The sequence below is a fragment of the Macrobrachium rosenbergii genome, chromosome 14 (genome assembly GCF_040412425.1).
Source record: "Macrobrachium rosenbergii isolate ZJJX-2024 chromosome 14, ASM4041242v1, whole genome shotgun sequence".
In the NCBI taxonomy this organism is placed as follows: Eukaryota; Metazoa; Arthropoda; class Malacostraca; order Decapoda; family Palaemonidae; genus Macrobrachium; species Macrobrachium rosenbergii.
In genome coordinates, this window is record NC_089754.1 from 8,862,229 (window position 1) to 8,875,892 (window position 13,664).

The window sequence follows — 13,664 nt, forward strand, 5'->3', positions numbered from 1 at the left end:
GGAGAGCAAAGTTAGTGAATCCTTGAGATCTATGAAGGGCCTTCGACAGACACAATTCACAAACTTTATTAAGAGGCTCAAGACACCCAGCAAATTCTATGAACCAGTACACATGAACAAAACTCTATTGTTCAGTCGCAAGATGTCTATTACAGAATCCAAGGCCAAACAGTCACTGCAAACCACAAAGGATGATTGTAATCTATTCTCACACCTCTTCATATCATGCCAGAACAGACAGTATTGAATTCTTTCAACATGAAAATCAAAATTGCCCACCATCAATGGCACAGAATGGGCAGATGCATCAGGGCACCAAGTCACAGCTGCTGCCTCTACTAGAACAGCATGCATCAGACATCCCTGACAAAGAGCCTACCGCTGATGTTATCATAATGTTTGGTGCAGCTCTTATAAATGCTATGAAACCAACCAAGGGGTCTACATTTGAGTCTTATGCTAAAGAAGAAGTCCAAGATTCAGAAGCACATACAGAAGTACAAACAAACACACATTGTACTTGACGTGTATAGGACAGACAGTATGAAAGCACAAACAAGACAAAAAAGAGCCAAAGGAGCTCGCCGGAGAGTAATTAGCACAGCGAAAACTCCTGGCAATTGGACCAGCTTCCTCAGGAATGACCACAACAAAACTGAACTATTTGCATATTTGGCAGACACAATCATTTCATCTCAAGCAGATGATACATCATGCATAATTGTCACTAAAGGGGATGCTGCACTTTGTAGCAAAGCTGAACAAAACACTGCTGACCTACAACGCTGCACTCACGAAGAAGCAGATACTAGAGTCCTTTTACATGCTGCATATGTTGCAAAGCATGAAGATATCTCAAGTGCAATCATATGTAGTACAGACACTGATGTTGTCATCATAGCAGTATCTAGCATACAAAAAACTGGTTTGGACAACTATGGATTAAATTTGGTAGAGGAAAAGACATGAGGTGGATACCTATCCAAGAAATTGCAGCAGCCATGGGACCAAAAGTCTCAGCCCTTCCCTTTTTCCATGCATTTAGCGGGTGTGACACAGTGTCTGCCTTTCATGGAAAGGGGAAGAAGTCTGCATGGCAAACATGGACTGTGTTTCAGCGTTCCATACCCACCTTCACCAAACTAAGTTCAACACCAGCAGCTGTAAAAGAAGAAGACCGGCAAATTATTGAAGAGTTCATGGTGCTAATGTACGACAGAAGCAGTTCGTCTAAAAATTTAAATGAGGCTAGACTTGATCTCTTTGCAAGAAAGCAAAGAGCTTATGATTGCATTCCCCCTACAAGGGCTGCTCTTAGAGAGCATTGCAAGAGAGCTACCTTTCAAGCAGGGCACATTTGGTGCCAGTCTTTAGTATGTTATCCAGCTTTGCCCAGTCCAAGACAATGGGGATGGCAACAGATTGATGGCACCTGGTTTCCGTATTGGACAAATTTTCCAATAGTAGCAAAGTCTTGCCAAGAACTGAATAAGTGTGGCTGCAAGAAGGAATGCCATGGCAGGTGGAAGTGCTACAAATCTGTACTTAGCAGCACAGCTCTCTGCAGCTGCACTTGCTAAAACTAATTGATACACAAAACATATTGGTTTCTCTCAGGATATACATACTTTTTTTATCTTTGGCGGCCATTTTGGAAATATGGTGTTCATATGGTGGCCATATTGGAAAGATGGGTTCACTTTATCTCTTCATGACAGTAAGAACGGCAAAATCGTAATTCTCAATCATTATATGGACAATATGCAACTTTTATAGGCTTATGAAATGAAAATATTTGAAATATACAGCAAATTTGCTGCCATTTTGGAAAAGTGTCAGCCATCTTGGAAATAGCCAAATATTGAGGTGGCTGGAGGTTGATTTTGATTTATGGGGATAATACGAGTTCTCATGCCAAATCTGTTGCTTTTATCACCATTTGCACCTTTTTCCCATTATCCCGCTCCACTAAAAGAGATGGAGGAAAACAAGTTGGTCTATTGTAATTTGGTCTCTCCCGCTGCCTGATTGTACGCTGCTGCCTGCACCAGAGCAAAATTTTAAAATATTTTATAAATATTGTCATATTGGTATTATTTGCTTACCCCATCACAAAATCGAATTATCGTAAGGTGAATTATCCTAACTCGAGCACTACCTGGGTATCTGAGTGTTTTAATAGTTTTATCACAAAAAGTGCATTTAGTCATGAAAATTATATGAAAATACTGTAATTAGTGAATATTTCTCAGTGAAAAATACAGCGAATGGGCGAATTTTTCCGAATAATGTGTATATATGTTCCATAGAGAAATCCACAAATAGGTGAGTCCACGTATCGTGAGAACGCGAATACGGTGGGTTTGCTGTATATTTATATTTATATATATATATATATATATATATATATATATATATATATATATATATATATATATATATATATATATATATATGCATGTGCATACGTTAAAAATTCAGAATTATGATCAATCTAACATCCTTTATGCTTCTAATCTCAGCAGCAGTTAACTTTTCCAAATGTTTCTTATAACCTTAGATATATTTAATAAGGAGGCCCTAGCTGAAGAGCCAAGTAGATCAGTAGCTGTATTTACTTTTAATTAGCTTTTCTTGTTAATGCACATCATAATCAACCTTTCAAATTTACATCACTTCTTTTATGCTTAACTTTACATTAAATTAACTACATTTTTAATCTTATTATTTACTTCTTGGTAAGTATTTGATTCTAAGCAGTCAAGGAAATCTTTAAAAACTTATTCAAAGTGTTCCCAGTTTTAATGTGCTCTGATTTTTGGGACCGTTCTACTGTGCATTGAAATTAGGCTAGCATGGATATTTTCCACATAAATACACACATATATATATATATATATATATATATATATATATATATATATATATATATATATATATATATATATATATATATATATATATATATATATATATATATATATATATATATATATATATATATATATATATATATAAGTCAAAAGTTCCAGGAAAAAACTGTTGAATGATGTATTTACACAGCTGAATGAAACAACCCCGAAATACTTGCAAACAATTATCTGTGATGTAGTGATCATATAGACTTGTTACCTCAGTCATCCTCTTTGCTACTCAATGGTGTTAACACCTTTAAAGTTATAGAAAAGTAACTTCTGAACCCATGGAAAATAAAAATTTTGAGATGAGAGCAAACATCAAGTTCCTGACCAAGCTTGATTGGAAACCAGGAAAATTATTGAAGCTTTGCAACAAGTTTATGGAGATTCTTCTCCATCTAAATCAGTTGTTTATGATTGGATAAAGCGATTTACAACAGATGGTTGGGAGGACCTCAAAGACAACCCAAGAGAGGGAAGACCATCGACTTTAAAAAAATGAAAGAATTGTTTTCAACCTGCAGAATCTAGTGGATGAAGATCGTTTTACTATCGATATGATAGCTAATTTCAAACTGGGATCTCCAACATGGTTCCGCATTTTCAATTTTAAATGAAAATCTTGGTTTGAGTAAACTTTCAGCACGTTTCGTCCCAAAGCACTTTTAGCAGTTTACGAACTAAGACCAACTGCATCAAAGAGACCTGAACTTTCTCTTGCAGTTTTAACGAAGATTGAATCAAATGAATCAGAGTTTTTTGACCGGATTGTTACTGGAGATGAAACTTGGGTCCATTAATATGACCCAGAAAGTAAAATTCAATCAAAGCAATGGTTACCAAGAGGTTCAGCTGCACCAGTGAAGTTCAAAGTGGCGAGATCTGCCCAGAAGGTTATGGCAACAGTGTTTTGGGACTCCAAAGGAGTGATTTTGATTGATTTCCTTGAAGGACAAAAACAATCACCGGGAACTACTACAAAGGTGTTTTTAAAAACTGAAGACTGCATTGGCTAAAAACGTCGAGGAAAGTTGCATCGACATTATTCTAAATTTTTTTCCATCATGATAACACTCCAGCACATTCATCAAGGGTTGCAAGAGAAGTCCTTTATTTTTAATGAAATTTAGGTGGGGGAAACTCTTCCACATCCTCCTTATAGTCCTGATCTTGCTCCTTCAGATTTTTCCCTGTTCCCAAAACTCAAGGAACACTTAAGAGGAGTCCGGTTTGAATCTTTGGATGCTGCTAAACATGCAGTTTCAACATGGTTTAATAGAAAGGCCCCAAATTTCTACAAAGAAGGGTTGCAGAGGTGGAAACAGCGCCTGAAAAATTGTATAGAGTTAGATGGTAGATATGTAGAAAAATGATGTTTGAATATCCTTAAATAGAGAGTATATTGAATTTTTCCTGAACTTTTTGACTTACCACTCGACGGGTGAGTTGACCTTCCGGGAGATGTTATTCACTTATACCTCTCTTGTCTTTTTCGATTTAAAACGTTAGTTTTTAAATCACTGTAGTCCTGATTCCTCGTCTGTCGCTGGTTCGATCCCACGGGACGGTGGACTTATTATCAACTTAAAAATCCCCTTCGAGTAACATATATGAAAATATATTATTTCTGAGGTAGAGTGAATTGGATATTAAAGGACGTTTGTAGCTTTCTGATTGTATATGAATCACGGTGATGTGATAAATAGTCATAATATGGCTATTTAGCATAGACGCCCATAAACGCACTACACGGTCAACATGGCAGAGGTGGGTGGATATCATCTCCAAAACGCAAAACACCTGAGTTCGAAACACAGAAAGGTGAGTTGACAACGGAGATGTTATTCACTTATACCTTCTCTTGTGGCCGATTTCATTACTCAGCGTCACTGTAGTCCTGATTCCTCGTCTGTCGCTGGTTTATCCCACGGGTGTTTTAACTTATTATCAACTTAAAAATTCCCTTGTTTTAGTAACATATATGAAAATATATTATTTCTGAGGTAGAGTGAATTGATATTAAAGGACGTTTGTAGCTTTTTAATTGTATATGAATCACGTTGATGTGATAAATAGTCATATATATATATATAAAATAACAATATATATATATATATATATATATATATATATATATATATATATATATATATATATATATATATATATATATATATATTAAACAAATAACAACAAAATTATCTAAATATCACCAACAATATTACAAAAACTGGCCAGAGAAGACTTACTTACAACTCAACCAGTGTGTAGCTTTTCTGCTTGCTTCATGATTACAGTAGATTAGACTAACATTTTGACATTAAAGATGAAACCACATATTTTGTCTGTTCGAAGTAACAAAGACGACAAGTGCATGTATTATCAAGGGAAAGAGACAGACTCGAGTGATGATAAGGGTGAAGTGTCACTACAGAAAATGAACTGAAACAAAGTCCACATTTTGGGACTTGGAAAATTTAGTGACAGCTCCCTCAGACAGTCAGACTCGGTTTCCAACACCCAGATATATATTCAGATGGAAATTTATAGTTTTATGGAGAAAACTAAACAATCTAACCCCGTACGGGGATATTGTCTGTAACATATGTAGACAATATCTAAAGGGTTTTGACGGCCCTTCGGTCCAGAGTCAAATCTTTATCTCTCATATTGTCCCTTCATTTCTTTCATCCCTCTATATTTTCTGTCCAATCCCTTATCAAACTTCACTTCTCGCTGTCTCTTCCCCTGCCAACTCACCATGGGCCAGCGCGGCAGGGTATGGCCCACACTCTCCCCAAATGAGTTACAACCACAGATGAAATTCGGCTGTTCCTGTTGGGTCAGCGGATTTAAATCAAGGCCCAACAACGCAGTCTGATTTGGTTAGGGACTGTGTGCTGTACAAGTGACTACCCACCTCCAAAACAGTGCTCAACATTGCTACATACAATGTAAGAACCCTCTCCGAAGAGATACACCTGAGCAGCCTCGAAACAGAGATTAAAAACACCAATTGGGACATTATCGGAATCTCTGAGATGAGAAGACCTGGCGAGAAAATCCAGATGCTTAAAAGCGGACAGCTGCTTTACAACAGTGGCAAGGAAAGCAAACAAAATGGTGTTGGATTTCTCATAAACAAAAACTTAAAGAGCAACATAGAGAAGTTCACAGCCACATCTGACAGAGTAGCTAGTGTCACTCTTAGAATTTCAAAGCGGTACCGACTAACAATCATACAGGTATATGCCCCCACATCACTGTCGTCCCAGGAGGAACTGGATAACTTTTATGATGACCTATATACCACTAACAAAACCGATTACAACATCATAATTGGGGATTTCAATGCTAAATTTGGACAAGGGAATAAAGATTGTGTTGGCAAATTTGGATATGGAGAGAGAAATGAGAGGGAAGATGACTTGATCAATTTTCCTGTAGCACATGACTTCAAGATCATGAGCATATTCTTTCAAAAGAGTGAAAACAAGAGATGGACATGGCGAAGCCCAAACCATGAAACACGAAATGAAATAGACTACATACTTGTAGACAGACATAATATAGTTAAAAATGTTGATGTCCTGAACCAAGTCAACAAAGGCAGTGATCACAGGATGGTAAGCTGCAAAATCCAAATCAACACCAAACAAGAAAGACAAAAACTATTCTTCTCAAGACCAGAACATATCAAAATACCTGAAGCTCTCAAATCTACATTTCAGATAGAGTTAAAAAACCGCTACGAGTTTCTTGAAAATTTAGAAGACCAAAACAGTAATGAAAACGACCTTGAAAGCTTGAATAATACCATCATTCAAAGAAGTTCCAGGACAGACAGCCCTCCGAAACCAGCAAATTCTCTGAAGAGACAGAGAACCTCATGAAAAAACGTAGAAATCTCAAGCCCCCATCAACAGTGCGGGAGAAAACTGAAGCAGCAGAACTAAACAAAACTATACAGAAAAAGCAACGACAAGACCTTCGCAACAGAACAACAGAAATAACTGAAGATGTCAACAAACAGGGCAGAGGGTTTAAAACAGCAAAAAGAAAACTCGGCCAAGGGAAGCTGCAATTCACTGGGGTGCTAGAAGAAGACGGATCCCTTACCACCAGCTGTGATGGAATAGTTAAGCGAACAAGAGAGTACTACCAAAAGCTTTACTCCTCAGAAAGACCCGTTGCCATCTTCGGGAAAGAGAAAATCAACACCCATCTCATGACTTTCCAGAGATCACAGCATGCAAGGTGCGACTTGTTTTCAAGCAAATGAAGAATGGGAAAGCACCAGGACCAGATAAGATCACATTGGACCTAATAACAGATGCTGATGGGCCAATCCAAGTCAGACTGGAGTGACTATTCAATGAATGTCTGAAGAAGAGCAAAACACCAGAAGAGTGGAATAAAGCCATCCTCATTCTACTCTACAAAAAAGGTGACCCCAGGGACATGAACAACCAATGACCAATCAGCCTCCTTAATGTTATTTATAAGATCTTAACCAGAGTTATCACTAATCGAATTGCAGGTAAGCTTGATGAAAATCAGTCAAGGGAACAAACAGGCTTTAGAAGAAGCTACTCCACAATTGACCATCTACAAACAGTAAACCAGATCATTGAGAAAACAACGAATATAACATACCACTTGTAGATTACACCAAAGCATTTGACTCAGTCGAAACTGAGGAGGTCATGTCAGCGCTGGAAGAACAGGGGGTTGATTCAGTTTACAGCAATGTCGTCTGTCACATCTATGACCATGCAACATCATTTATTCGCCTCCACAAGGACTCAGAACCACTCCAACTCAAGAGAGGAGTCAGACAAGGTGGCACTAGCTCACCCAAACTGTTTACTGACTGCCTGGAGAGAACTTTCCGACAACTCAATTGGCAAGAAAAAGGAATAAGAATAGATGGAGAATACCTAAGTCACCTCAGATTTGCTGATGACATCATTATCGTTGCCCCCACCAAAGAAGAGCTTCAACAAATGCTCACTGAGCTAAATGAAGCAAGTATATCAGTAGGCCTCCACATGAACTTCCATTTTTTTTTTTTTTGTGCACAAGTATTTGTTGCTGTCCTAATAAAGTTGGGGCATCTGGAGCATTGCGTTGTTTTTTGGCTACTTTCCTTTATGCATTGAAGTGGAAAAGTTCGTATACCAGCATCATGCAACTGTTGGAACAGAAGTAATGAATTCACGAATTGAAAAGTGACATAAAATTGTCTGTATTTAAATGCCTTTGCATTCACGTTTTGCTTTGCTGAGTGCTCCAATACTGTGAGTGAACTGGCCCCATAGCCTAGACATTAATAGTGCTCATGAAAAGTGGTAACTAAAAGTGAACTGGTGCATTTGTTTAAGTATTGACGACAAAATTTACATTATGCCCTTTCATCTGACACAAATTTCCCTCAATTTTCAGTAGAGAGCCACCTGGAGAAAACCAAAGTTGTACCTCATCAGGGTTCCATAGATGATGATGGCAGTTTCCCTGCCATAATGGTTACACATGACAGCAAAAAACCAACATGCTGAAATTGTTACATCATATGGTCATTTTTGGCCCTATTATTCCCAGAACAACACTTGTCAAGAAATGTGTTCAGTTAGCTGCTTTGATCTGGTTAAAAAATATAAACACGATGGCAGTCAAAATGAATGTGTGAAGGCAGATTATGACACATGGCAATCTCACACATGGGTCAACAGCCTCATTAGGTGGGCATCCCCATATGTATCTAGAACTGATAGACCCATTTTATCATATATTATCATATACTAATTTTCATGCATTTTTAGTAGTTGTGTAACCTATTTCTTCAGCCAGGAGTACTGTCATGCTGTACTTACCCTTAGTCCACAGATCTCATGATTATCCATATACTGTAGTCCGATCATTAAAATGATTATTGGTTTTTGGGCTTGACACGATTTAAAGGAGCGCCTGGAATACCAGTCTTGTAATAGGTAGTTATAGGTACTCATGGGATATGTAACCCATGAAAAAATGCAATCACTCCTTAGCTCTTCACCACTTAATTGAATTACAAGAGAAAGTGGTTTAAAAATTAGCACTTGGAAAAAATACACCCCAGAAAGGAAGAGTACACCTAGAGAAAGCAAGAATATGAACCAGAAGATCATGAAACTTAAACACTAGCCAGAAAGGATAGTTTGAATAACTATGGTATCCTTTTCATGATAGAATAATACTCTGATTCTTGTTAAGGCAAAAGGAGTAGGGGACTAGGAACCTAAACCCTAATGATATATCTACAGATCAGTATTTATGATTACATAAAAACAAATACAATTTTGTATTAAAAAGATCCAAAACTGAAAATTAAAGGAGCAACTACCATGATATCATTTCCTTGTAGTCGAATTTGGATAAATCATATATTCCCTTTTACTTCTTTATCAATTTCAATAATACTCTGTACTTAACATGGCTACACTTGTCTGAAGAACGAAATGATTAACATTTTGGCTAGGCTTATCTGAATGACAAGATAATAATAATGTTTTTCTCTCTTAAAAGGTCGAATTTTGCCACTTTTTAGTTTTCTGTAAAAGAAAACTATTGTGCCAACTTTGTCTGTCCGTCTGCACTTTATTCTGTCCGCTCTCATATCTTAAAAACTACTGATGATAGAAGGCTGCAAATTGGCATGTTGATCAGCCACTCTCAAATCATCAAACATACCAAATTGCAGCCCTCTAGCCTCAGTAGTTTTTATTTTATTTAAGGTTAAAGTTAGCCATAATCGTGGTTCTGGCAACGATAGGGGATAGGCCACCACAGGGCCGTGGTTAAAGTTTCAAGGGACGCGGCTCATGCAGCATTATACCGAGCCCACCGACAGATAGATCTATTTTTGGTGGCCTTGATTATATGCTGTAGTGGCTGTACAGAAAACTCGATTGGACCGAAGAAACTTCAGTGCATTTTTTTACTTGTTTTTTCATGTTCTTAAGGGATACGTTTAATACTGAAATTTTATAAATTTATATTAAGTACTGTAACCCAATGATTTCTACTAAGATACAATTTCTTTTCACTAAAAGTTTATGGTAAGTTCTTTTATCATATTAATTTCAACAACAGAGCAATTAGTGTATGAGATATTTTTTTAAATTTTATAAGTTTTTAATAATGTGAAAGAGTAGCGAAACACGGGGTCACAATGAATTTTTGGTCTAAGATGGATAAATATGAAGTCCTTAATAAGTGGTATACATTTCATTTTCATAGTTCAACAAAAGTATTGCCAGAATGTCCCCTTCAAGGAAGCGTACATAACCAATATTTGTTTTTGATATATTGACAATGTAAGAGGTGTCAAAGAAACGAGCAGGTAAAAGTTACTGCTACTTTATTACAGATCCAGGCAGTTTATATAGCGGCCGACTGGCGCCGGACCGTGGAAGACAATGGTATTGACTGTGACCTGAGGTCGAAACAATTAACAATAATATGCAGTGAACGAGTACAATTTACAATACAAAACATACAGAATTTCAATATGGATACAGTCTTGATGCCTGTGAATGAAGAAACATACGATACATAATGTGTGACACTTGTACAAATATAAAGTAAAAATGGTTAAAAATGCGTGACCTGGCACGTTTTAAAAAATTGAGTTAAAAAATGGGAAGCACCAAAGAAAACATGCTCAGCGGAGACTTAATTCATGACGCCTCCGAAACACTTCACTGGCGCCGATGTGGTGACTTTACAAATACTCCCCCCCCAAGACGTGGGACGCGTCTGACTAATCTTTATATCTGCTGGGACGCTGAAGGGTGCCGTGGCTCCTTGAAGACAATGGAGGGATCTCCCGCGTGTGAGGCTGCTGGTCGGGCGGTCCCTTCCTGGGGCGGCCGCTCACCCGTCGTCTGCGGGGGTGTGGGCGTGCTGGAGTGCGGTTGGGCTGAAGGGGTGCCGCGGCGCCGTCGGTGCTCTCCGACAGGAAGGCGGGCTTTAAGGGGTCTATTGAAACCCAGTCGTCCTTCCCAGGGAGTGCCAGACGGAACACCTTGCTGTTCCGCTCCAGCACGCGGAAGGGGCCCCTGTAGGGCTTGGTTAGTGGTGGACGGACGGCGTTGACTCTGACGAAGACGTGGGTGGCGGATGACAGCTGTGGCAGCATGAAAATGGTTGATTTGTCGGTGTACGTGCGCCTGCAAGGGGAGAACTTGCCGGCCACGTCGCGGAGCCTCCCGTGTACCATCTGGGGTTCCCCAAGGGGTTCCCCAGGTTTGTTCAGCTGCAGACGGGGTGCCGTCGGCTCTGGGGGCGGTCCTCAACAAGAGGAGGACCCACGGCAGCTGATGTTTCCAGTCCTCGGCGGTACAGCGGGCCATGAGGGATGTCTTCAGGGACCTGTGAAAACGTTCGACCAGGCCGTTGGCCGCTGGGATGTACGCCGTGGTGGTGTGATGCGTGGTTCCCAGCAGCTGAGCCAGGGCGGACCACAATTCAGAGAGGAAGGCGGGACCCCTGTCGGTTGTGATGTGATCCGGGATGCCGAAGCGGCTAACCCAACTGGAAAGCAGGGCCTCGGTGCATGCGCTGGCGGTGGCTTCTTGCATGGGTGTGGCTTCAGGCCACCTCGTCGAACGGTCAACCACCGTCAGGAGGTATCTGGATCCGCCTGATGGGGAAGGGTCCGGCGACGTCAATATGGATGTGGCCGAAGCGGCGCTCTGGCTGCGGGAACTCGCCTACCCCTGACTGCGTGTGACGACCCACCTTGCTGGTCTGGCACTGCAGGCACTGTTTCGCCCAGGACGTGGCGTCCTTTTGCACCCGTGCCAGACGAACTTTTTGAGAGCAGTTTGGCGTGGTCCTGCCGGAGGGGTGAGAGGCCGTGAATTATGTCGAATATCTGGCGGCGACGTCAGGCTGGAACCAAAGGGCGGGGCTGACCCGTGCTGATGTCGCAGAGCAGGCTTGGGCCTCTGGGGGCGAGGGTCACGTCTCGCCACTTCAGGGACGTGATAGCGGTGCGGTATGCTGGGGTTTCTGGGTCAGTGGCCTGTTCTCTGGCGAGGTCCTGGTAATCTACACCAAGCTGCACTGCGTTCAACTCGACTCTGGAGAGGGCGTCTGCTACGGAATTTTTCTTGCCGGGAGGTACCTGACGGAACAGGTAAATTCGGCTATGGCTGAGAGGTGGCGCTGCTGTCTGGAAGACCATGCGTCCCCTTGTTTCGTGAAGGTGTGAACCAGTGGCTGATGGTCTGTGAAGATTGTGAAGGACGTCCCCTCCAGGAGGAACTTGAAGTGCTGAACTGCACGGTACATCGCGCAGAGTTCCCTGTCGAAGGTGATGTAGCGGGTCTCTGCGGGGTTGAACTTTTTGCTGGGGGGCGCCGTTGATGACTTGCTCCAGGACAGCACCGCAGGCGACGTTACTGGCATCCGTCGTCAGCTGGAGGGGGGCCTTGGGATCCTGGTGTGCCAAGGCGGTTGCCTTGGCGAGGGTGGCCTTCGTCAGGAGAAGGCCTGCTGCTGGCTGGGTCCCCAAGACAGGGACTTTGGTTGGCCTTTAAGGACTTCCGTCAGGGGGGCCGTGGTGTGCGCGATCCCGGGGATGAACTGCCTGTAGAAGTTTACCATCCCGAGGAACTCCTGGACGGCCTTGACGGAGGTGGGGGTCGGGAACCTGGTTATGGCTGCCACTTTTTGTGTAAGAGGGCAGACGCCTGCCGGAGACACCTCATGACCCAGGAACTCTGCTTTCTGGACGCCGAAGGTGCACTTGTCAAAACGGACGACGAGGCTGTTCTCTTGGAGGCGCCGTAGGACTGCCCTGATATGCCTTTGGTGTTCACTGTGAGACCTGGAAAATATGAGGATGTCATCGACGTAGCAGACGCAGAACTTTAGGTCCCCAAGGATGCTGTCCATGAGTCGCTGGAAGGTCGCCCCGGCATTCCTCAGCCCGAAAGTGGAGAAGGCGAACACGTAGGACCCGAACGGCGTGATGATGGCTGTCTTTGGTATGTCCTCTGGTGCGACAGGTACCTGAAAATATGATTTAAGAAGGTCCAATTTAGTGAATACCTTGGCCCCGTGAAAGGAGGCCGTGAGGTCCTGCATGTTGGGCAGAGGGTAGTGGTCGGGCTCCGTTGCAATGTTGAGCCACCTGTAGTCGCCGCAAGGTCTCCAGGAGCCGTCCGGTTTCTGCACCATGTGGAGGGGGGAGGCCCATGGACTGGAGGCTTTCCTGCAGATTCCATTCCGCTCCATCTCCGTGAATGCTTTTTCGCCTCCTGAAGGCGCTGAGGGGGAAGCCTTCGAACTTCGCATGTCGGGGCCCTTTAGTTGCTATATGGTGGTATATGCCGTGCTTGGCTGGGGTCCCGGGGACTTGGCGAAGCTCGGGCTTGAATACCTCAGGGAACTCTGACAGCAGGTGTGCATATTGGTGGGGGGCGACGGCGCTAATGGTGGGTCTGGGTCCCGCTGTTAATGGGAGAGACCGGCAGGAGTCGGTATCGAGAAGGCGCTTACGCCTCACGTCGACTAGCAGGCCGAAGTGCGCCAGGAAATTGACCCCCAGGAGTGGGGTTCCTACGTCCGCGACGATGAAGTCCCAGGAGTAACTCTGGCCAAGGATGGAGATCAACAGGGGCCTGGTGCCGTAGGAGAGGATGGGGGATCCGTTGGCGGCCATCAGAAAGACGGCCGGGTCTGGTGTCTGGTTGCAGT

The 13,664-nt window shown here is 42.2% G+C and overlaps 1 protein-coding gene across 8 annotated transcripts in view; it reads right to left on the bottom strand.

Annotated features, from left to right (window-relative positions):
* LOC136845714 (uncharacterized) overlaps positions 1-13,664 on the bottom strand; it is a 334,649-nt gene that overhangs the window by 64,201 nt on the left and 256,784 nt on the right. The gene's annotated exons all lie outside the window — the stretch shown is intronic.